Source organism: Cygnus atratus, chromosome Z (assembly GCF_013377495.2).
Source record: "Cygnus atratus isolate AKBS03 ecotype Queensland, Australia chromosome Z, CAtr_DNAZoo_HiC_assembly, whole genome shotgun sequence".
Lineage (NCBI taxonomy): Eukaryota > Metazoa > Chordata > Aves > Anseriformes > Anatidae > Cygnus > Cygnus atratus.
The window spans coordinates 15,110,735-15,136,274 of record NC_066396.1 but is presented as its reverse complement, the minus strand read 5'-3'; the positions used below and the strand labels follow the sequence as shown (position 1 = coordinate 15,136,274).

The following is a 25,540-nucleotide window of genomic DNA, read 5'->3' as shown; positions in this document are numbered from 1 at the left end:
GAACAAAACTCGAAAATCTGAAGCTATTTCTCACATCCTCATTAACACAACCACTCAGTAATTCTCCAGTTTCATGCCCAGCACAGGGAGAATGTATCCGGACCACCCTGCAGAGCCTAACCCAGGACGCTTCCCACCGCAGCGGGGCTGCCGCAGGGCGGCCTGGCTGCAGCACTCACCCTGTGCGAGCAGACGTGGCTCTGCCCAAAGGCAGCAGCCTGTCCTCCCGTGGGCAGGGAGGAAGGGAGCTGTATGGCGGGGCTGTATGTGTGCTCGTGAAGGATTAGGGCTGGTGTGGGAGTCTGTGGAGCAGAACCGAGGAGCAGCGGAAGGCTGCAGCTGCTGGAGAGCAGCACAGGGCTGGGAAGAAGTTTACAAAGCAACTACAGGCCAGTGATCCTGTCTGTATAGAGGAGCAACACTGGCACAGCATGAGGTTCATCCCAGAACAGCGATGTTTTCAGCTAGCTCAATTGTTTCCCCATCTCCGTCTGTATTTATGTTTGGAGGATTCTTATTGTTTCTTATTAATAAATCTTCTACAGAAATGCTTCACTGTACTTGCCAGTTCCCCTCCTCTTAGACAGCTTGTACCCTATCAAACAGTACCCACCCCCTACAGCTGCTCCACTTTCTCCCTAAAGTTTTGTTCTCTCTTTCACAGCCCTGAGCACACCGTTACTGTATTTACAACCCTCCTCTGCCCTCTCTGTTGTAACACCCAGACATCCCATACTGCCTCTGATCACACCTCCCCGTTCTCTCGTGTCTACCAACCTCTGCTCATTTTCCTACTGCTCTTCTCCAAACTTTCCTACATCTTCCTGCTTAATGACATTACAAAAAAAAAACAAAAAAACAACCCTCATAGGAGTTCTCGACGCAAAATCATCATCACAGTCAATCATTCACAGCACATCTGTGAGCAGAGGCTTGGGTGTTATAACCACACCGCACCGAGCGACGCAGTGATGAGAACGGGATCGTCTCCCATGCGCAGCCATCACAAGCAGGGCTGTCCCCTTTGTGTGCTGGGACATGCAGTTATCCCAGCTTCCTGCAAGGAGGAGCGGTTTGACAGATGGAGTGCTAACCCAGGAGTCTGGAAATATAACCCAGAGGTCAACCATCACGTTAAACCTCAGTAAGGTCTTGCCGCTGCAGATAAAAACAATCCTGCTCCAGTACTGCTCTTCCTCGTATGCTAGCAGTCTTGTTTACATACCTGCCTGCAGTGAACGCCATCAGGAAATCGTTCCAGTTAAAATCAATGCATAAACATTTATTTTAACAAATAATTGTAATAAATTGTAACAGAAAAAGCCAACAGGTGTAGTCTGAACATACCCAGTACGGACAAGACTGACGTCAAACATGGTGACTGCTCTCATGTGAAAATACAGAAGTGCCACGCTCCCCACTTTGTACAAAAGGACCTGGAAAAGGCAAATTGTGCTTCTTCCCTTGGAGCTCAAACCCAGAGCCCGTGGGACAGGGCTTGTGCTCAAGGTCACCCTCCAAGCAGAAGGAGCTCTGCAAGCTGTGTGAAGCACCAGGGCCTGTGTCGCCTCTCTGCATCCTGCACATTTACAGAGAGCTCTGCTGAGACACAGGGAAGACTTCTACTTGAGAAGTATCAAAAGCCAAGGCAGGGCTGCATCACCACAGCTGTAGGCTCGTGGGAGAAAATCTGCAGCACAACAGGAGCTGCCCCACCACGATACTGATTTTGGCGGTACAGAATAAAATTTCAGACAGAAGATTCCTCTGCAGCACCATCTGCTCCACCATCATACAACCACCTTGCAGAAAGTTCTCACATGTGGTTTGCAACAGCCTCCTGTTGTTCCTCTACAACACTTGTGCAAGCTCACAAGAACAGTATTGTTCAGAGGCCGCAGTGTTAACCTAGTGAGAGACAGCTTCTCTCCTCTGATCAGCTTTAGGATAAACCTGACCTTTCACAATCTAGTAATCTCTACCTCCCTGCCTGTGTATGAAAGACAAATACCACTAATAAAATCCCTGTTATTGAGCAGAACAAAACATTTCAGTGTCTTTAATACCTGCTATTCTAAAGAATAATAGTCTATATCTTGCCCAACTCCTGCAGTTCGCAAGAACGAAGAGAGCTAAAACCAGAAAAATAATTACAACAGCTGACTGTCCTCAAGGCAGCTGAAACTTGACCACAGGAACATTTGGCTAGAGGTCAGCTCAGGCTAACTGCTTCAGTGGAGAAAGGGAGCCAGGAGTTATAAAAGGATAGAAAAATTCCTGGCCCTTTTCTATAGAAGTGTTGGAGTAAGGTCAATCACAAGTGAATTTAAACACATCTCTCCAGTGGGACATGAACACAGTCAGCATAGACAGGGGAAGCCAGGCTAAGAAAATCCATGACAAAATAAATTGTTTAGTTATAGCCTACTGAGTGGTTTGCATCTACTCTGGACAAATAACTATGTTGACACTCGGCGCAAATCATAAAGAGTTTTGCTTATAAACAAAACTGTTGTTTGAAGTGAGATCTTTACATTTAGATGGGTCCTGAACCTGAAAGGACCTGAAGGAAAGAGAAGGATATTACACTTCATTAAACTATGTCTAAGAAGGAACTTCTGCTTTTGCCATCTCCATTAACTCACTGTACTCCAAGTACTCCAAACATGAGATTCTTTTTTCCCCTGTAACCTCCTTCAGTTTCACTTTGCTTGCCAAATAACACATGTGCAACTATTCCAGAACCAAAGGTGGCTTCTCTGCTGCAAACTGAACAACATTACTGAGTGAAGGACTAATCTGAGAAGATTTTAATATTTTTTTCTTTATATTTCTACCTTTCATCATTCCATCAATCACAAACAGGCAAGGACACAAGAGCTTGCAGTGGATGCAAACACACATAAATACAGCCATCATCAAGTAGGAATGAGTGCTCAGGAGAAGCGAATGCAAGTCCAGCCTCTCAAGCTCTGTGCCACTCTAAAGCATAGTTAATCAACTACAGAATGTGTATGTACATACCCTTGCAGAATTTTTCTGGGGAAGAACCTTTATTTTTTTGCAGCGTGTACATTCCTTACAAGCTATCTCATGGCAAGATCAGTGACACTAAGAGAAAATCTTTCTGTGCTTGCATAACATATTTCACACAGGTTTGGCTCAATATGCATAGCTGAAATCACTTTGCCTGCTTACCCTCATTTCACTAAATGCCAACAGGACAGAGTCATTCTGCAGATGAAATGAGTTATAGCCTTTCAAATCAGCACAATCTAAAGCTGCCACAGACCTAAAGACTTCTTTGCTTGCTTGCTGATATTACAGCTTGATTGAGTCATCAACAGCACTTGGATGAATGCCTGTTTTTATAGAGTCTTTGTCAGTGCTATATACTCGTCCATGTCAACAAACAGAAATAACGAACCATCTCAGTTGGGATGAAAAACACACTATTCACCCAGCGTGTGTGGTAATCCAGGATATGAAAAGGACATGGAATGATACCACAGAAACAGAAATTATGCACTGCAGATAATAAAAAAAAAATCCCATAAGGGGTGCATTTCTGAGGATATAAACACAACAACAGAAGACTGGGAAAGAATGAGGGGCTGGAAGATGGCTGCAATTATTATGCATGGGTTCATGCAAATTTGGTGATTATTAAGAGGTAAATCTTCATAAAAAAAACTAAAATAATGGAAAAAAGGCAATTTTGTGTTATTAATTAGAGCTCTACATAAGTCAAATCATTTATGAGAGTTTGAAGTATTCAAGTTGGAAATGGAATCTATGAAAAAAACTGCTCACTTCACATTTCCAAATTCCTTTTTTTTTTCACCTAAACAAACTTCATTTTGGAATACAGACTATATGAGAGCTCCATTTCAAGACCACATTTGATATATTTCAACAAGTCCTGATTTAATTTACTTGTATCTCTATTGTAATGGACAACTTCAATACTTTGATCAGAGCTCATTTCTTTTTCTCATGGACAGATGTGTCAGCTAATTACTCTGATTTAAACCAAATTTAAACTGGTAACAGGCCAAATGATAATCAATTCTTACATGCTGTTAAGGAGACCATCAGTGAATCCGCAGTTTAGACATTGTGCTGGGCTTGCACTGAAAGCTCTTCTGGTTAAAGCAGCTGTAAATGGATACTCTAAGAACCAGATTATGAAGTCCCAGGATGGCTGTGGTATATGGCATATCAATTCTTTATTTACAATACAATCTGTTATGCTTTGACAACAGTAACCTGATGGACCAGGTACATACAGGGAGGACCTTAACATGAAGCCTAGTAGGTCCCCTCCTTTGGAAGACATCTGCTAAAATAGAACCAATACAATTAAGTTTCTGTCTACCACACATACAGAAACTTTTCAACTTGGAAAAGTCTAAGCTTCTTTGTTTGCTTTACATCCCCCAAAAGAAAAGAAAGCAGCAAAGTAGATGCATATCAGCTAAATGAAATGACATCTAGCTGCTCTCATGCTGATGTGAATTCTTGAGTTGATACCTAGGTTTACATGCTCTTGTATCACTAAGGAAGTGCACCTCAGCCTATGTATAAGAGTGGTAATTTCTTCAGGCTATATAAACACTCTTATCCACAACAGTGGTAATTTTTCCATGGCTTTGTTTTATTATTATTATTTATTAAGGTAGTAGACAATCAATACACAAAATTCAGTGGTTTTTTTTTTGATTTGTACAATTGCAAAAGGAAATAAAAGATTTTTTTCTGAGCAGAAAGTATATTGTTTGTTTAAAGAAATCTATCACATCAACTTAATGTCAAATATTATAATAAGAAAGGAAAAGAAATGTCTGAATCTGCACCTAGAACCAACCTCCTAGAAATCTGTGCTAAAAAATTGCTTCTTCTGAATGAAAAACATTTGACTAAGGTAATTATTCTCAATTTACATAAAGAAATTAAATGATATTCCCAGTGCTGTAAAACAATTTTGTGCCAGTGTACAAAAAACAAGTAGCTTTTCAATGTCAGCTATCAGCTTTTCAGCTATCGGTAAAGTTTAAATCCCAACAGGGCTCAGTAGTCTAGACCCAATCCAGCAAAGCAGTTATAGACATCTGATTTTAAGCAGGTAAATTTATATATTTAACACAAGAACATGGCTAAGTAATTTCCCTGACACAACCAGCGCTCTTAGCACCTTGCAGAAATGATGAAGACTGCAAACACAGGAATGATGCTGGCAAGCAACCTGTGAGGCATTATTGGGAGTTTGGGTTGGAATTTACAGGATTATTTACATGCTTAATATTAAAGCACCTTCTTATATGTGCTACTGACTGTCACCATACAGCAGGCCAATTATACTGCTCCAGTTAGTATTTTCTTTGCAAGCCCTCTTCTGCATGCTAGTATTTGCATTGAACAATAAGTGTAGTAGCTAACATTTGGGCAATTATAGCCAGTTACTATAGCCAGTTTCAGCACACTTGTTAGAAAGAAATATGCATCTCATCTCTTGCACTTTTCTGTAACAGGATCAACTGATCATGGACAGAGATGGGTGCTGCAAGAGAAGCTGATACAAACAATGCAGCTCCTGCTGACCTCAGGTGAAATGGGGTTTGGTTATAGCCAAGCAAGCATCCTCAATTTGTGTTAATCATCTTGAACCCAAACGTGCCTTTTAGACGTCAAAGAGTAATTTCAGGACATCTGGGAGCAACGAGTTCAATTTTAATTGTATTTATAAAAAAATGTTTCTCATCCAAGGAAAACATTTTCAAAAAGCTGTAAAATTTAAGTTAAAGACTCTGGTATTTATCCTAGACTAATGGAACTACTTAACAGTTCACTACTATGGGACAAATGAATTACATGGTTCAGTCGCATACTAAATTATTCATGTAATGTTAATCAGATTAAAGACTACATAACAAAGCCTGTAAGGCATTAAGGAAGTCTTTTTAAATACTGGATTAAATGAAAGCTGGTAAAAGACAGACAAAGGACATGAACAGGATTTCTGGGTGACCACTCATGACTCAAAAGTACTCACATATTCACATTGGTCATCTGCTGAAAGGAGCAGGAGAACTTTCACACCTCACACACTGCCACCAACTTTATCGCTTGATCAACATGTAAAGATTAATAAACTCGACTGAAGGCATAGCTATAAACAGTGCACTTAAACTGGTGCAACTTTGTATGTCCTGAAGTTCGTATCAGTTTAAAGTATGGTTTATACTGATTTAATTTACATTTACTTTAAGTCTGGTTTAAACTGACGTATAGTTAGAAAATCAATTTGCATCTTTTAAACAAAACTATTCTTCAGAACAATATGAAGTAAAATTCTCTGTTCAAGAAGTTCTCTGGTAATGAGAACCACCATGACTGCAGCTGCTTTCCATGTCTCATGTCTAAGATCATACCAATACTGTTGTGTGACCCTATTCTCCACCGATTTGGTGCTTCAGTGGCATACAAATCTGAACACGTAAGCTGTGTGTATTCACCAAAAAGCAACTTACTGCATCGAACACACACACACACATAAAACACTTTGCATAGCCATATAGAAAATCCTGAGCTAGATCCTTAATTGTCTAAGTCAACGCATAGTTATGAGAGACTAAATGATACCAGCATGGGGAAAAGATTATTTTGTATTTTTACATGCAGCATTGTCAAACAGATTTTAATTAGGTAAGTAATAACTGGTGAATAAAAGCTGATTGCTCTCCAAACCTTTTATAAAGTTTTAAAAAGCCAATTAAATTCTCCCTCCAATTCCAGTGGTAAGATCTGGAAATTATAAAATCTGACTATTTTTAAAGTATGCTTTGATGAAGCATCTCACATACCAAAACAGACCATGTCCACTACAAGTGGTTTATAAACACATCCGTTTTTATTTACAACTAAACATACATCCAAACAGGATGTCTAGAACTTTTATAACGAATCAAACACTTCTGATACACATTTTTATGATACAGCTATCAAAGACACCTTTTAAACGAAGAGCTTAGGATGTATGATGTTAAATCACTGTATATTTAACTTGAGATTTTTCCAAGATCAGTGCATCCAGTATTTCCAAACAGAGAGTGAAATCAGCTCACTTCATTACCTGAATTTATTCAAGTCAGTGTACTGTATTACTGGGTTCCCTAATTTATCTTCTAAGGACTTCAACCAACTTTTCTTCCCAATCACATTTTCAATTCTATCACTGGCATTATTTGAAGCATTCCAATTAGGACAGGACATGAAATAATTCCTTATAAGGAACAGAAGAGTTTGTGTGTGTGTTGTTTTGTGTATCTGTGTGTGTTTGTGTGTGCACTTCTATACACTAAATATACACATATACACACAGACTTATTTGAGTTTTGCTCAGCTGAAATTTGAAAATGTTTTTTTTCAGCTGATTACTTGCCATCCCATGAAGAGGAGAAGTTCCACTGCAGGAAGAAAATGAGTAGAAGACAAAAAGATCGTATGAGAAAGATGTATGGGAGGCCTTGAAGAAATTTTTTTTCCCCTTCCATCGGAGAAGTTAGAGTATATGTGACCGTGGACCAGCACAGGTTGGAGAGTGAGTTTGAGATGAGAATATTATTAAGAAAGTGGAGACAAGTGGATTGCAGAGGCAGGGAGCATGTCAGCATGACGTTTAAGGGCAATAAACTGAACAGCCATGCCTGGTAATTTCTGTTTAGTGACCCACTTAACAGTCACTAGTTTAGTGAATGGAATTCATTCAGTTAATCTTCTAAGTGGCAACCTGCAGCTAGCACAGCGCTACACAGAAGGTGAATACGACAGAAGTGGATGATGGCAGGTTGCAACTAAAAATTCACATTTGAAACTGAAAGAGCTCAGTCAGAGCCAATGCCCAACATTTCCTCTAAGAAAACCCAACTAATAAAGAATTCAAGTTGTGTCTTCAAAATAAGCAGCAGAAATAGGGATACCAATTTTAAAGCTAATTTACTGTATCTTTTTGTAAAGAGATCTTCCAATGCTTTCAGACAGTGTTCTCCATACACAGTCTACAGTGGGGGTCAGGGTCATCATGCATCTATAGACAGGGAAATGGAGACACTGGAAAGAGAAGTGGCTTGCCTGCATTTACACCACAGTCCTGCAGCAGAGTAAGGCACGGACTGCAACTGTGTGCAATGATTTACCTGCCACAGTGCATTAAAGAGTGCAGTAGATGTAAACCTCCCCCTCCATGTTTACCACTTCTCAAATGTCTGAGATTAATAGTCACAGCTCTGCACTGTAACCTTTGTTTTTAAGCATCACAGATAAAAGAGATGAACTCTGCACTCATCAGCTAAAAAGGCATACTCTGCAAGGCAAGCTGGCTGGCACGTGTGAGTATGTCTGTTTCCACCGAAGTGATGACTCCCTCCTCTGCAGGAAGACCAACACGGTACAAACTGTCATTAAGAAAGTGAAACTTTGGAGCAGATTCAACTTTTATTTTTATTTTTTAAGGAAAACAGAGAAGAGTATCCACATTTCTGCATTCCTGTTATTGTTATTTTACACAGGACCAGAAAGAAATAGATGTTCACAGACAGGCTTTGGAAGATACCTGCCTTGAGGGGCTGCTGAGAGCCAGATCCTTCATCCGCTACTACCAGAACTACTGCTCATGCTCATATCTATTTCATGAGGGCTATCCACAAAAATAAATCCCACACCAAGCCAGATCTCCGGACTCACATTACACACGCAGTACAATAAAAATGAGCAGACTAAGGGTGAGGACACTGCACTGTAGCCACAGAGAGTTTTGTACAACCCTACTGGGGGCCCTCCTGGTCTAAGATGGCAATTAACTCATCTGATGGCTGAATAGCAGCCATGCCTCTGTACCCAGTGCCATGGTGAAACAGGCAGTGAGGGTGCGTTTACATGAGATGGTCAACAGAAGTCCAAGCAACTGGGTCTCCCTTTTAATCAGCGTAACAAGAACTACCCTACTCAACAGCTGGCCCTGCAGACTAAGCTGCAGCTTTTAGTCTCACAAGCATGACTGTGTGTGGAAACCTCCTGCATGGAAGGGAAAGAGCTTGACAGTCCCTTTTGTGGTTCTTAATATCACAGAAAATTAATTTTGAGCAATTTTGAGCAATAAAATTTTGAGCAATAAAAGGCTTCCATTTTAGAAAGACCTTACCATGTAAATTCATAGATCCTTTCTGTTTGTTTAGAAATCACTGAAGATAGCATCTGCTTCCAAAATACGTATGACACTTAGCAATCACACTTGAATTACATGTAAGCAACAGCAATCACAATGAGCATTATGAGTCTGACTGACTGCTCATAGGTCCTACTACACTCTACAGCGTGGCCTTAGATAAGTCACACTTCCATAGATGATCATTTTGCCAACATTACTAATACTGAAGAATACTGCAGTAGATGGAGCTTCGAGTTTTGAATTGCCATGATGTATAAATCAGTACTGATTTTTCGTTCACTTACTGCATACAAGTTTCTCTTCAGCAACCAGAACTGCTAACAGGTGACTAGACTTGTATCCTATAAAGAATAATGACTCAGTATAGTTCATTCAAAGAAGATATCTTCCTGCTGCTGCTTTCACAGATTGTATAAGCGATAGCCTGCAAAGATTTTGGAGAGCTTATCAGCCGTATTCTCAGCCAGCTCTGAATATAAATTGGTACTGGGTGCTTTAAACACATGTTGAAGTACCAAGCCCCTCAAATTCTGTAGTCCTTTCAGAGCTTAGAAAGTGAATCCAGATGTCAGCTGTTCTATGGGTTGCAGAGAACAATTAATTGCAGGATTACTCGGTGGTCTATAAATTAGTTTCTTGGCTAAGAAGGGCCTGCTTTTGGCTGGCTCAGAACTGAGTTTATTTTTCCCTCAGCAAGCAGGCTTTCCTCCAATCTCAGACAAATCTCACAGAAAAGCACACACTGTGGGTCAGCCAGGTTTCTCCTGAATAGTTCAGCTGGTAGGGAGGTATCCAACAGCTGTACCCTTACAGAACAGGAATGTCCTCAGAATGTAAAAGTGTTGTGAAGTGCTTATAATTGTGCTTTAATTTCACTGTGTCTTTTTTCTCCATATTAGAGAAAAGGATTTTGTTAGATTTCAAGTCTCAAATAATTAAAACATGCACAGGGCTCACATTCAGTGATACAGATACTTATTCTAGATCTTGCTATCGATAGTGCTAGGTATACTTGTAAGCATATTTGATAAAGGATCTAAAGAACAGATTTGAGACTGAAATGTTGAAGTATCATACCACTGAAGTGGTAGGAAACTTGTATCATGTGGTGTGTCATTTTTTAAGCAACCAGCTTATTTGAAACAACCTGAAAGCTATTTTTTTTTCCAAGAAGAATTTGTCCTGATGGGAGTAGTACATTTAATTTACTGGTGTGACTGAAAGTCATCTAATATGGTAACAAGCAGATGTTACTAGGAGCTGTAGCACAAATTAGTGGAGATGGTGGTACAGCTTTACAGAGAAACATCTTAAAATGAGGACTAGCTTTTCTTTCTTTACGGAAAATTGGATTCTTTAAGTAGGTTTTTATTTACGGCATGTAGTTAATAAAGCAGGTCTTGCCCAAGTAGATGCTATTCAGCCTTTGCCACCTGTTCCTGGAAGAGATGAGAAATGTTTTTTAAAGCCATGAAGACTGCATCAACCCCCCATTTTTTTCTGCCAGCCACAGTCCAAAGGAGAGACGGCTTCCTCCTGCTGCCATAGCTGCAGGGAGATATCGGGAGCTGCTGTTTTTCCAGGAGCAGCCCCTTGCTCCCCTCCTTTCCTTTCTCCTATTTCTTGACCTTTGCTGGTGATGGAAAAAGGAGGACAACTGCCTTCATTAAGGAAAAACATGGAAGGAGGAGAGTTGCTTAAAAGTGTGGTGAAAGGGAATAGCTGCCTCCCGTGGGAGCAGGGCACAGAGGAGGGTGGATGTGGCAGAACAGCCTGCTGCTGCTCAGCTAACAGGGGGACAGCTGCAGCTAAGGGGCAGTATTGAGACTAGCCTTTCCAAAATCCATGCTTACACATACTTCAGTAAAGATTGGACCATGCTGATGTATTTTTACTAGTCACACAAAATAAACCCTAGAGTGGTATCTAAAGGGTAAGACTCGATTTGCTGGTGTGTATTTTTAAAGCACACAAAGTAGTATCTGGGAGGATAGGTTTCCACAGATTTACCTGATTCTTCTCACTGGTTCAGTGTAGCACATTTAGCCTGGAAAATCTGCTTTTCACAAATAATTCTTAAATGGCGTATTTATGAGATATTGTACCCAGAATTCAATCTGAGCAGCGAGGAGCCAGAATAAAAGTGGCTACCCAGGAGTGCAGAGTATTCTCTTTATAAAAACAACACAACAACATGAAGTAAATATTTTGTGCGGTATATTTTTATGCTTACATTCTTAGTTTCCTTTCTATTTTAGGCATATTAGTCAATGAAATATGACTGCCTGTAGCCATTTGCCAGAACATAATACTTGACTTTGCCAGACTTATTCAAACTGAATCTTAACTTTGATTTCAGATCTGCAGTACCACATGACTCAACAGCAGCAGAACTTAATTCAATTTATTTAACATCAAATTAAATTGTCCTACTGATGACTGTATCACTAACTGGTAAAAAGCAAACACTTCAGACTGTATGATGAACTGATAAAGTGAAGGTATGAAGAATAACCATAAAGCTAAAAAATAAGATTGTTTTCCTTTTCTATAATGAAGCATGTATGTATTTTTTGTCTACTAATAACAATTCTGATCTAGGGATCTGGATTTGATCCCAGTCACAAACTAGCGGACATGACCCACACATGGTGGATACAGTTTGTGGCAGCCTAACATCACCAGATAATTTGCCTGATTACCAAAGTATTACAGCTTGTTGGTATTAAACTGCTGGATACACTTGTTGTCAACATAACATGCACATACTGACATTCTCAGCTTAGGCAAGCTCTTCCCTGCAGTTAAAAGGCCATTCAAAAGGAGAAGCCCTGTATGCCTGTAAGTTTTTCCAGACTGCGGAGGAACAGAACAGCCAATTTTATTTCCATACCCTTAGCTTTTCTCAGGCACTCATGGCACCATGAATGGTTTCCTACTCCGTATGTTGTATGCAAGCAGAGCTTTATTTAAAAGACAGAGAGGTGTTCTGACCTGGTTGCTGGTAAGTGTTAATAGCTAAAGAAATGCCACTTACTGGAATATTTTAGAGCAGTTATTTTACAAACATCTCTGCTACTTTTGGCCAGATATTAAAATTTTTTCCAGCATATTCAGCAGAACTACCAGCACTCTCAAAATCTATTTAAAGGTGTGCCTTGTGTTATCTTCCATTGGGGCTGTAAATGTCAATGAGGCACAAATTACTCTCGCCACCTCTATGGGTCACTTTCAGTATCCCTGACTTGAAATAACAAGGCATCTGTTTAATTTTTTAGGAAAGAATGCAACACATTCATTTAGGATAAACAAAATCCTTATTCAGAGACAGAACACTTTATTAATCTCAGTCTAGAAAATGTGCAGATGAACATTTCCCACTGTGCATAATGCATTAAACGTCTCAATTTCACCAAGAGCTGAGAAGTAAACTTCCCTCCAGACAATTGAGCTGGTATTGCCAAATCTGTATTAAAAAGTAAATATATAAAGATTCGGCTCTTATTTGATCTACATGAGAACAGCTATCACATTTCAATTCTTAATCTAAAACTAACTTGGCATAGATAGTATAAATTACAGGTATGTAATTTTCAAGATATCTGGCCAGCATAATCTCCCCTCCCTTATCCTTGGAGTAAGCTAGCTCCCGTTCCCTGTGCCAAAATGTTTTCTGTCTAGTTAGACTAGACTAGTTAGTGGAAAATACCAAGCGAGAAAGCACCACAGAAATGATTTTTACCACCCAAGGATCCACTATAAATTTCCAAGTGCATGGTCACACTTAAATGCAAATGGTTTGAACTCTCCCTTGGTAACGTGGTGTTAATATTGGATCAAATGTGATACACGCTGTGTGAGTAACAGCATTTCCTGAGGATCAGTGTGCTTTGGTCCTTCCTGAAAGTTAAGGCTTATTAGCCTTCATTTACAAATAGGAAACTGAAACACAACGAGGTTAAACAAGGTGGCAGAACCACAGAGTGAGCCAGTGGTGGTGCTCAGAAGTGAGTCCAGACACTGTGTCCAAGCTCGGCACTCCAAGTGCGAGACACACTTCTTGTTCTGCTGCTTGTAGAGGAACAAAGACAAGGCAGCTTAGCTAGGGAATGACCAGCTTGCTCAGCACAAAAAGCCAGGAAAAGAGAGCAGAGAAGCAGCTTTCTGTATGGTTGTATTGCCATGGTTCAGCTATAAAATGAGAGAAGTCATTCATAAATGACTTTCAAGGGTGCTCAACTTAATATGAGAAGGCACAGTAACCACCACAAGGAAGGTTTTGTATGAGGAGGCTCCTTATGATGGTAAATTATGCCCATGTTACAAACATTTTTACAAACAACTTTTCACTATTCTGACCTTTTTACTTTTTTAGTGGAATTGGTATATCCTTAGAAAAGTCTCTTAAGCACAGATTCATGGTACAATGAAGGCATCTAGAGTTCAACCATCTAATTTTAGAAACATTAAAAGTATGGACATAGTGTAGCAAGTTCTACCTAGTGTATCACAACCAAAGAATTTCTATTCTTTTTAGTAACATTACATTTGTGTACACTTACACAGGAATAACCAATTAAGCCTCATAAAACTGTTATTGCACACAAATAGCAGCAGTAAAGCCGTATGTAATCATTTAACTCTAGATAACAGCTTTCCAGTTCCACAGCCTAAGCAATCATGAGCCTGGAACCTGTACCTTGAAGTGTATTTTTATGATATGTTTGATTCAGATTTACCCCTACTATAATTTGATTAAGCTTCCAGAAATGCACTCCAGATATGAACCAGAATCACTACATGAATTCATTCTGGGTGCCATTTAAACGTCATTTAAACCAAGACTTTCTATCTACTATATTCCAATACGCATTTCCAAGCTTGCTCTCCCTGGAAAAACACAGAACGTTTTCCCACTTGTTTTAATATTCTGCATTCAAAAAATTAAGCAACTAATACTTTTATTAACTTCATGAATGAAAAGTGTCTCATGAAAACATAGTGAAATGATTTTTCTCTGACATGGAAAAATGACTTTTAAGCACTTCTATCAGTTACTGGGCCCTTTGTTTCAAATGCTGGCCACTGGAGCTCAGCAAAATGAGGCCATCAACTTACAGACGGATGGAATTTGATAGCCTTAACTCAAATACTTCTGTTTTGGGGGGTATGCCAGAAGATAATGATTGGAATCTCAATCAGAATTCTTATAGCATCATCATCTTCTGTAGGAATGAATTACAGAAATTGTGAGGATTACCTGCAGAGCACTACAGGGCTCTATTGATCACTCTGCTTACCCAACATTCACCATAAAGTCTCCTGCAGGTAAGATAAAAGTTAACATGCTACCTCAAATGTCTGCAGGGGATGGATGATGCTTCACGCCTCCCTCAGCTCAGCTGCAAAGTGCGACTTTCTCCAGCCATCCCAGCACCTATGCAAAATGAGGGGAAACAGAGAAAACATGAGCTCTGGAACGATGAAGGTCACAGTGGCAGGAAGATGACATAACAAAATTCTAACGGTTGCCTTGGCACTGTCCTTCTTTATGGAAGGCGGTCTTGGGAAAGGCCACCAGCTGGGCAGCCTCCACAATGGCACTGCGAGGAGCACCTGGGCTTCTCACTCAAACAGCGATGGCCACCTGAAACCCCCTTTGTCACTGGGGGCTTGCCAAGCAGCAGCACCCTATGCTAACCTTGACATTAAAACGGATGAACACAGATTTAAATGGCAAAAGGAAGTCAGGAAGACTGATCAAGACTCATTTTCCATATACATTTCAACGTAAATCAGCTGGCCTAGAAGGAAAATCAGAATTATCACCAACTGGGTTTGGATGAGTAGTATCTCACTCCTAATACTTTAGAGAATAAATGACAGTGTAGAAACTCATTAACTGCTAGTTTTGAGAAAGTAACATTACCTTTTTCATTAAAAGGACAGTGCAATGTGTAAAAGGCTAAGCGACACCTCTGTAATTACGTTAAAAAAAAGCAACAATAACAAAAAACTACCAGAAGAGAAAATCCTTGAACTGAAAATAGAGCAAAATTCAACAAACATTTGACAATAAATGAAGGAATTTTCCCTGCAAAACAAGAATAACATGCAATACTAATCAAGCTTAAAAATCATTCTATGTGTTGTTAGCTGAAGTGAAATCTGCAATCAGTTCCACTGATATATACCATGGAACAAGATGAGTGGATAGGTTCATACATGGTAAGGCTTTACTTTTTACCCCATAATATACACAATCAAGTTCTAATATCCCACTTTTCAGAAACAGCCTGCTCACATTTTAAAAGGTTACATTTTTACGTAATTCCGTAAGGAGTCCTAAGATGATTTAATTGTGAATTTTCAAAAGATCCCTTCATTTCACAGAGACTAATTGACCTGTGAGCCACAACTGTGTTTTTCAAAAATAAAGGGACAGCTTAGACTGAAACAAAGCTGTGAAGTCTAAGGCAGCTGTTGACTGAAATGAGCTAACAAAGACTACTGACAAATTCCTCTTTCCAAACACTTGGTAAGATATTAGCAAGTGGAAATGATCTCTATGTGACAAAGTCATAATCCTACTACAAAGGAAAAAATATTCCAGTAGTCTTTCCAAAATATTTTGAAATCCTGCTCAACCGTAGAAAAGATCTTAGCTACTTTATGGGCAACGTGAGGGAAATGTCCAAATTTCTGATTACCTAATTGTACTCAGAACATTTTGTTTCACTCTTGGTAGCAAGTGCTGATAGCACAGACTCCATGCAGCAACACTGTTTATCTGCAACGCTGCAGTTGAGAACAAGCCACACAAGCACGAAGACAGTTATCTCTGCTCTTGGCTCTGACACTTCATTATGTGTGAAAAAGAGGCAGTACTGCACACAAGGTAACGAGCTAGATGTTTAAATGGCAAGCAGCCACATTTTCAATGATTCTTGGAAACACATCAACTTGAGCAAAAGGAGAACATAGATTCACAGGAATAAACTATACAGGTGAGGCTTTTTTTTCAGAGAGATATTCTTTTCAGAAACAAACTTGTTTACTCTAACTGATGTGGCAAATGAAAGGATTGCAACACTGAATTATAAGATAGAGCCTGTCCAAGACTTCTTTGCTTCCAAACTAAGATCAGATGCAACTCTTAACTGGGATGGCAGGATCTGTGTCCATTTCACCTCCTCAGCACCTCCCCCACTAACCTAACAAAAAATATAAAACTAGAGAGGATGAGATGGACCCAAACATGTCAAAAGGTCTTCAAAGCAGTATCCAAATGATGACCTAGTGCTGGAAAAAAGTCCCATCTTTGTGAAACTATTCATGGTGTTTTCAGATAGCATCTGAAAGGCAGGTCTCAAGGCAGGCAGGACGAAGTGCTGCTCTGGGTATGCAGGCAGGAACCTCCTTCCCAGGGAGAGATCCATAGAATCACAGAATACCCTGAGTTGGAAGGGACCCACAAGGATCATCGAGTCCAACTCCTGGCTCCACACAGGTCTACCCAAAAATTCAGACCATATGACTAAGAGCACAGTCCAAACGCTTCTTAAACTCTGACAGGCTTGGTGTCATGACTACATCCCTGGGGAGCCTGTTCCAGTGCGTGACCACCCTCTCGGTGAAGAACCTCTTCCTGATACCCAGCCTGAACTTCCCTTGTCGCAGCTTGGCACCATTCCCACGGGTCCTATCACTGGTCACTAAAGAGAACAGATCAGCACCTGCCCCTCTGCTCTCCCTTGTGAGGAAACTGTAGGCTGCGATGAGGTCTCCCCTCAGCCTCCTCTTTTCCAGTCTGAACAGGCCAAGTGACCTCAGCCACTCCTCATATATCTTCCCCTCTAGGCCCTTCACCATCTTTGCAGCCCTTCTCTGGACACTCTTCAAGAGTTTCGTGTCCTTTTTGTACTGTGGTGCCCAGAACTGCGCACAGAACTGCACAAAAAGAGAGAGAGCTAAATGAAATTACGCTACTGCTTGAAGAGAATGCCTGGGAAGTGCATAGGCTCCCAGGAGATCTCAGCCACTATCTAGAAGGAAGGTAGACGTTTTACTGTGTATACTGCTCACTGTTTCCCTTGTAACTCAAGTGAGCTGCTCCAATGCAACGCTGCTGAGATGGCATTAACTCTGCATTATGACTTGGAAGTCATTGGACAGAAGGGAAATGCTGCAGAAGGGCAGGCTCAAACTTCCCCATTAGTCATTGACTCGATCGAGGCTGTTTCATCCTCAGAAACTGAAGGGGTAAGGTACATACAGGAACATTTTAGCATGTAGTTTTATGTTCACTGCAATTGCCTTTCTCCACTTAAGGATGTGGTCATCCAACAAAGGAAATGGGAGGAACAGTGGCCTGGGACTAGACAAATACCAAGCATTGTCACTTCATATATATATGCTTTTAACCACAAGGTGACGTACCTGCTTTTTACAGATATGGGCATATATACATATATACAGTCGTGCTGACAATGTTACAGTATTTAATTAAATTAAACATACTAAGGCTATAACTTATGTGGACATTTGACACATACACTGAATTTAAGTCTAAAAAGTAAGATGAATGATCTTCTCGTGACTCTGGGCTGAAAATGCATTCAGTTACTGTGGCTCTAGCCCAGCATTAACTTGTGGTCACTTGAATTCTCCAGAGCACTTGACAAATGTTTTCAGTGTGACTTATGTACAGCACACTTACATACATACGCACATAAAAGCTTGAAAAGGCAAAAACAGCTTATTGCTCAGATTCAGAGAAGGCATGTGTATACGCCTCCTCTTTAGTTAAAAAAACTACACCTGAATCCTTGTAATGAGCCACAAATATATATATATATATGTATATGGGACCTAAAGGGATGCACTTATGAGCAGTGAGGAAGGTGATCAGTGTCACTGTAAGGACATTTTTTTTTTGCTGTGAGCCATCTGTAGCAAATATTCTGTTCAAAGAAACTTTTATGTGCTATTAAGTCATTCCATCCTTCTTAATTTCAAACTTCTTACTGCTTCAAATTATTTCTCTAATACAATAAGGTTTCACACCCCCAGGTGTACAACCTTTTTACCACTGTGAACTCACTTCCTAAATTCTCTCATCAACTTTTCTCTGCACGGGGATTCCCTAAATTCTTTCAAAGAAACACTAACAAAATACACCAGAACCTTCCACCATCTTTCCCTTATAACCATCTATACAGACAGCCAGTGGTTTGTTTGTTTTTTTAAGCCTCTTTTCCTCCTTTAACCTTTCCACTTGTCCCATCAGCGTTCCCTTTATGAGGGATCACATTCTTGTTCCAATCAGAGCCTTTATTCCCCGCTCAATGCCTTCAACCCCTTAGGGCTCTAGGAATAAACCTTGCCCTTCATATTTTAAATACTTTACTGAACCACATTTCTGTTCTTACAGATTTGGCAGCCTTTGTCTCTTTGACATAACAATAACCGGAACATCTTCTTAGCAGCACTAAGCTAAGTAACAACTGATATTTGTTTTGGCACTCACAGTAGGGATGAAAGGCGAATATATATTTTATACTGCATTACACTTACACAAGTATAGCTTGTGGACAGGATAGCTCATGAGTTTAGCACTGCAGCCCAGGGACAAGTAATAGGAATTAGTACACCTCTTTGGGATGTAAAAGAAGCCATCGGGTTTGTAAGTATGTAAACAGACAAGAGGTCTGAACTTCTTAAGTAGGTATTAAAATTTCACTTGACACACAAGATAGATGTTGTGCTGTCTATGAAAGCAGAATTCAGGCTGTCTTCCATGAGTGAAGCATGTCATATTCCCAGCGACAGTTAATTATCAAGTTGAACTGGAGGAATTTTATGAAGAACTGTTCAGACAATGTTTATGCAAAGTATTTTGAGATCCGGGCAGCTTGAAATACTGAACTCTACTAGATGAAACTGTTGCTGACATATCAGTAACTTAAAAAGGAAACTTCCCTGATAAATTAACAAGGACATACCAAGTACAAGCTGAGAAGAAAGCTGTATTACTGTATTATTGTAGCCAGTTCTCATGTCCACACTTAAGAGACTAACAAACTTAAACAGATACTGAGGAATCAAGAACACAAATACAGAAAAAAATATTTTACAAGGCTGAAATGAAAACTGGAATTTACCACAAACTGAATAAAAAAAATCTCCATTACTGCAGCTTACTTTTCAAGCCTGAATATCACAGAATCATTGAATGGTTTGGGTTGGAAGGCACCTTAAAGCTCATCTAGTTCCAACCCCCCTGCCATGGGCACGGACAGCTCTCACCAGACCAGGTTGCCCAAAGCCCCATCCAGCCTGGCCTTGAACACCTTCAGGGACGGGGCATCCACAGCTTCTCTGGGCAGCCTGTGCCAGGGCCTCACCACCCTCCGAGTAAAGAATTTCTTCCTTATATCTAATCTGAATCTCCCCTCTTTTAGTTTAAAGCCATTACTCTGTCCTATCACTCCACTCCCTGACAAAGAGTCCCTCCCCAGCTTTCCTGTAGGCTCCCTTTAGTTACTGTAAGGCCGCTGTAAGGCCTTAGCCTTCTCTTCTCCAGGCTGAACAACCCCTCAGTTGGCTGAGCCAATTCTCTCAGCCTGTCTCCACAGGAGAGGTGCTGCAGCCCTCTGATCATCGTCATGGCTCTCTTCTGGACTCACTCTAATAGATCCATGTACTTCTTGTGAGGGGGGCCCCAGAGCTGGGTGCAGGACTCCAGGTGGGGTCTCATGAGAGCGGAGCAGAGGAGGACAATCACCTCCCTTGACTTGCTGGTCACGCTTTTGATGTAGCCCAGGATTTGGTTGGCTTTTGAACAAATTACTTTAAAACAAATTTAGGAAGAATTACTGTAGGTATAACAGACCTACAGAAAATAGCACTGGAAAAGACTGCCAGACATCAGCTAGTCTATTCCCACTCTTCACAGCCAGATCAATTAATTCTTAACTCTCAAGTCTGTCTACTGGATTTTTCAAAAAGACTGACAAAGGCATGCATTTTTCAAAAGACTTGCAAAGATTTTGCAACCTCCCCAGGAAATCCATTCTAGTGCATGACTATCCATGCTACTAGGAAGGGCACTGCAAGTCTTTCTTTAAGTATTTCAAACTCTCTACTTCTTTTTTTACTTGTCATCATACTCCTTTGCCTACCTGAGGACCATTACACTTTTCTCCTTCTCTCCCTCCCCAGATAAAACAAAACCATTTCTTTCAAACAAGTTTTCTGGACTGCTGATCGTTCCCAGAGCTTTCCTCTAGACTCTCTTCAGTTAACCAAAGTCTGAAATAGCAGCCTATCTGATATTTTACCAAAGACAAACTGAAAGGATTACCTCATGTAGTTCTCTTTTAGCTTTATACATCTTACTATATCTGTGTTTTTGTAACAGAATGGCACTGTTGACTCATGATCAGCCAGCTCCAGATAATTTTTTACAAAACTGGAAAGCCTGTCTTTTGAATAATACGATTCCCTTTCCTCTCATCATCTCCCACTCTTTTTTGACTAAACATTTCTAAATATGCAAATAGAATATAAAAAGATATAGGAAAACAAAGCTGTTAATTTTAACTGAGAACTAAAACTAATGCAAGGATAAAAACCAGTGGTTCAGGGACTGTAAAACCGTAAGGGACTGTAGGACTGTAAGAAGGTAGACAAAAACATTTTTTCAAAAGGAAATATAAAATATTAAGAAAATCACCTATTAAATGCATCATGCCAAAGTCATCACTGCTCTATGAAAAAACATAGCATATGGGAACATTTGGCAAACTGTTAATACAGAAACAAACAAAATTTACTGGATCAAAAATGCTCATGACTAATCAGCAAAGTGGTGAACAGTTTAGTGCTTAAAACTACAGGACTTAAAATGGAGAAATACAAATTTTATTTTAAGCTTACTGGTGTCTCAGTATGTAACTTGGGCAAAGTTAAAACCTCTGTGGCTCTCATTTCCTTTCCACTTTTGGAAGTTGGGTAATCCACACTTCAGGAGAGTGTTCTTGAGGATAAAGGAAGGAGATGAGGTAAATTTGTTGACACAACCTAAATTGAATTTAATTCAACTTACATTTGAATTTAATTTGGTCATGAAATGTTGCAGCTGATATTCTAAGTACTATTATGTATCTTCATTTACAAATGACTGGCTTTATGAGTTCCTCAGATGGCTGTAATTCAAATGAAGTGTTACCCATGAACTAAGATGGTGGTCATTTTGTTTCAACCTTCTCTCAACAGAAAATCCAAAAAGTCCACATTGTTATTTCAAAACAGCTATTTCATTTTCTGCCTCAGAGCCTCACTGACTGCCCAGTTTCTGCTCCATTGCTTTTTTTTTTCCCAGAAAAGCTAACAGTTATCATTGTATAGGTTCACTTTCAGCTCAGCAGGGATCAGGTTTCCTCAATACAAGAATAAAACACAACTTTTGATGAGCACTCAAAATTATGAAGCAAGAGACTGAGCTTCTCAACTCTCCATATTTTTCTTAAGACATGCATTTCCAAGCTCTGGAGTCCTGAACTGTACTTCAGCCCTTTTGTAAAGTCAAGAAATAAGGACTTTGCTGGGCTATGCAAAGCAATGCCTAGAACCAATGGAGTTGTATACAATTCCAAGTGTACAGCTCCAGGGTCAACATCACTGGTGCCAACAACGGAAAGCAAGTGAATAGATAAAGCATTAAAGAAAGGATTTGCAGAAGTCAGTTGCTATGCAAAAAGAAGCTGAAGTCAGCCAGGGTGGGAAATTGCAGCTGGGAGGTACCTATGCATGTAGAGCTGAAGACCTAAAACTGGCCCTTTCATCCACTCTACATTCCCAGTCATGGGCTCTTCCTTTAGCCACGATCCTAGTCTCCTCAGCTGTTCCTGCAATGTGCTAAGATACCTGTGGCTTCAAACGGTGCTGGAATAAATGTAATAATCACATTAAAAATAAACATTTTATTAATATCAAGCACTGATCTGACTTTTGTTCATCAACAATCACTATTTTCAAAAAAATAAGCAAAAAAAAAGTCATGGCGTCTAACTGGATTTACATTTTAGTTGTCGTTTTTACTACTGTCTTCCATTTTCTGGATGAATTATTCGCAAGCTACACATACTTTGTTTATTTTCATACTCTAAATGCACTTCTCTTCTGCCTTCCTCCATAATTTCAGATAACAAAGAGGCCTCGTATTAAAGAGCTGTCTGTTTAGCAAAGCTGTGGGAGCTGTATGCAAGTCCAAATAACTCTTACCAGTGTTTTTCCAAACACTATAGATTACTCGAGAAGAAACAGTTCTCATTGATTTTATGTTCCTTTTGTTCACGCTTTCAAATATTTCTAGTTTCTAAGAGCTGAATGTAAAGAATGACCCAATAAGAAAAATCCTACTACATCAGCAAACACACCCTCTTCTTAAGTTCCCGGCTGAAGGCACTCAGCATTTTATTTCAGAGACAAATATTTCGTTTGGGAAGATCTGAAATTCAGCCCCTTCTCTCAATAAAGATTATACACAGAATTACTGGCTTGTAATATTCACAGTGACAGAGAACCACAAGAGATTTTTGGTGTCACAAACTTTGGCCCCTATACAGCAATGATATTGCACATTTTTCTTCAGCTCTACTTCAAAAGCAGTCTTCATTTGCTTTCGGTTAATACTTGAATCAGTAACAAAAGAACACACCTCTAGGATACCTCCTTGCAAATCAACCACAGTGAAGCATCTGGGGAATCTGAGTATTTAATCCACAGCCATTCATCCATCTTCTATGAGACTTCATGGGTTTGTATACACGTATATATTTAAATTATAGGATTTCTGCATATGATACGTTTATATCACACATTGTTTTTTGTCATGAGTTCTCGTCTCAGATTTTACTTACTCTTAAAAGTTCACTGTAAGTCCTGCACCTAATTTTCATGTATATTCTTCATTATTCAGTTTTAATAGATGATCTAAGGCACAGGAAGGTCATCTAATAAACCAAGGCAGCACACCACATTAGTGACCAAACCAGAGCAGATCACAGAAATTACCTGACTGACCAAAATACACTCTAAGCAGTGAATTTTCATGGCTTTATGATACTCTGCCATTTTCTGTCTCTAAAAATGTGGGTAGTTTTAGTTAAAATCACAAAGCAAACCTACAGCTGAGACAGTCTAGCTCACTTGTGTGGACTCACTGTGGATTCACCAGACGCCTCAGTAAAAGCTCCACAATGCCTCTTTAGTTTTGGTCTTTTGGGTACATCGCAGCAGAGATGCAAAAAATGTGCTCCCTATCTGACGCAAAGCAAAGTCCAACTATAAGAGCATCCCTATCTCAAACTAAGGTTTCTTTACACGTGGCTAACTAGGGAACAGAAAGCATCTGCAGCAGGATGTTTTGGGTGTTTCTGTGTGTGTCACAATTAACACGGGAGACTGGTGTGGAGAATTCCTTCAAAGCATGTTTTCCCTGAGGCGCCAAGTGAGAACATGAATCTTGTGCAATTCACATATTCAGCCAATTATTTCTCCACTGATTTAGGCTTGTTTTCTCTTCTAAAAATATTAAATCAACAATCTTAAATCAGACTCAGGAATTCAAAGAGGCCTATTTTCAGGGCTTGGCAGGAGCACCATTGATGGCAGTATTCAGCTTCCAGACTGTAGCCAGAATGAGACTATATTAGGAATACAAATGTTCTTATGTATTTATATATATACAGTTTTGTAACATAGGTGCATTTCAGTGGTTCTCTCCGATTTGGTTATACACTACATGACAAAAATACCGAGTAATGGCAAAATTCCCTTAACACTTTCAATGAAAAGAAATGAAGAGTGCTTCTTCTTCCCATTTCAGTGTGCAGATATCAAAAGGGATCCCTGAAGACACCACTGTGTGCCAAATCAGATAATCCTTAACAACTTCCTCATGAAACACTTACAACTTGTTTGTAAATGATGTCATTAAAAAGTGAATGTGACTTGCAATTTTCTTGCATTTCTGAGGTATGTTTATCAGAGTGTTTGTAAATGTACTTACCCCTGTATAAAGGGGAACTCAAAGTTATCAATGCCTCCAAACTATTAAAAACAGGAAAAAAATAAAGCAAAGAGATTTGATTTTTTTTTATTATTATTATTTTTCTTTAACCTCAGATCATTTCAGAAATTTTCATCATAATGGAGTAATTGAGGCTGACAGTAGCTGAGTGGGAGACGTTACAGAGAATGCTCCTGGGCATAATAATTACTGTCTCCCCACAGAAAGCATGTGCATTTATACAGATGCAATTTATGATTCATTGTTCTTCCATTTAATGGTAACTTTAATGCAGAGTTCATTTATACTTTATCCATTTTTCTAAGCCATTCCTTTGAATCGTCCTTTTTAATTATCGAATCATTAATTTAATGAAGCTCTAATTTATCTTGTCAGTGTTTAAGAAGCTCAACTAAGGGATCAAGGGTTTCATTTTGTTATACTGTAAGTTTCTGAAAAGAGTACTGACAAGTAGTTATTTCTAAGCAGTTCTATACTGAGAGCATAAAGAAAAGCAAAGTCAGTTTTCCAGAAACAAAACCACAACACAACTTTCATAAATAAAATACCAAAGTTGAAATGATCTTTACAGAAAAAAAAAGCATCATGTTGAAAAGAAACATTGCTTTAAAAAAAAATCAAACAAATTTCAGTTGAACTTGTTCTCCATAACTCTGATGGACATTACTTTGCTTTCACAAAAAGAATGTATCAGAACAGTGGACAGCAGTTAGTCTGCCAGAGCAGCACAAATTATATACTATGTATCATCTTCAGACTGAAAAATACAACAGTGGCTATATAAGTAAGAGACAAGTATCATTTTAGTATTTGTTCACAAATCTGTAAAAAAAAATAATCTGTGTAGATAAGATTTATGCAATGTGCATCATGCTTTGTTTTCTTCTAAAACCAGGTAACAGTTAGTCCTTAGATGATTTGCTGATGTCGGATTGTTTTGATAATGTTATGACCCATAACTTTTGGGCTTCTCTAAGTGGTCCATGACTTGGCCCTTTTATGAAATATTTCTTACTTTGGTAGCTGATTACTCAGAGACCTAAAAAAGAAAGAAACTGTTCCCAGTGACTCAGGTTGCAATAGAGATGTGAGAAATAGAGTGCTTCTCACTGCGGTAAGTGCTTTTCTCCAAACAGCTCATGCATTTTGTATGAAAATTATCGGTAGAGTCAGACTGAAAGACCAAAGCAAGCTATAGTTACCGTGTCATGAATCTA

General features: G+C 39.4%; 1 protein-coding gene across 4 annotated transcripts in view; it reads right to left on the bottom strand.

Annotated features, from left to right (window-relative positions):
- The window catches only part of GHR (growth hormone receptor), a 138,218-nt gene that overhangs the window by 72,077 nt on the left and 40,601 nt on the right, over nucleotides 1-25,540 (bottom strand). For 3 of the 4 annotated variants that reach the window (XM_035566134.1, XM_035566135.2, XM_050716399.1), the window contains exon 2: nucleotides 14,579-14,663. The exons of the other annotated variant lie outside the window; for it this stretch is intronic. The gene's annotated coding sequence lies outside the window, so the exon portion shown is untranslated. The remainder of the gene's footprint in view (nucleotides 1-14,578; nucleotides 14,664-25,540) is intronic. 4 annotated transcript variants of the gene reach the window in all.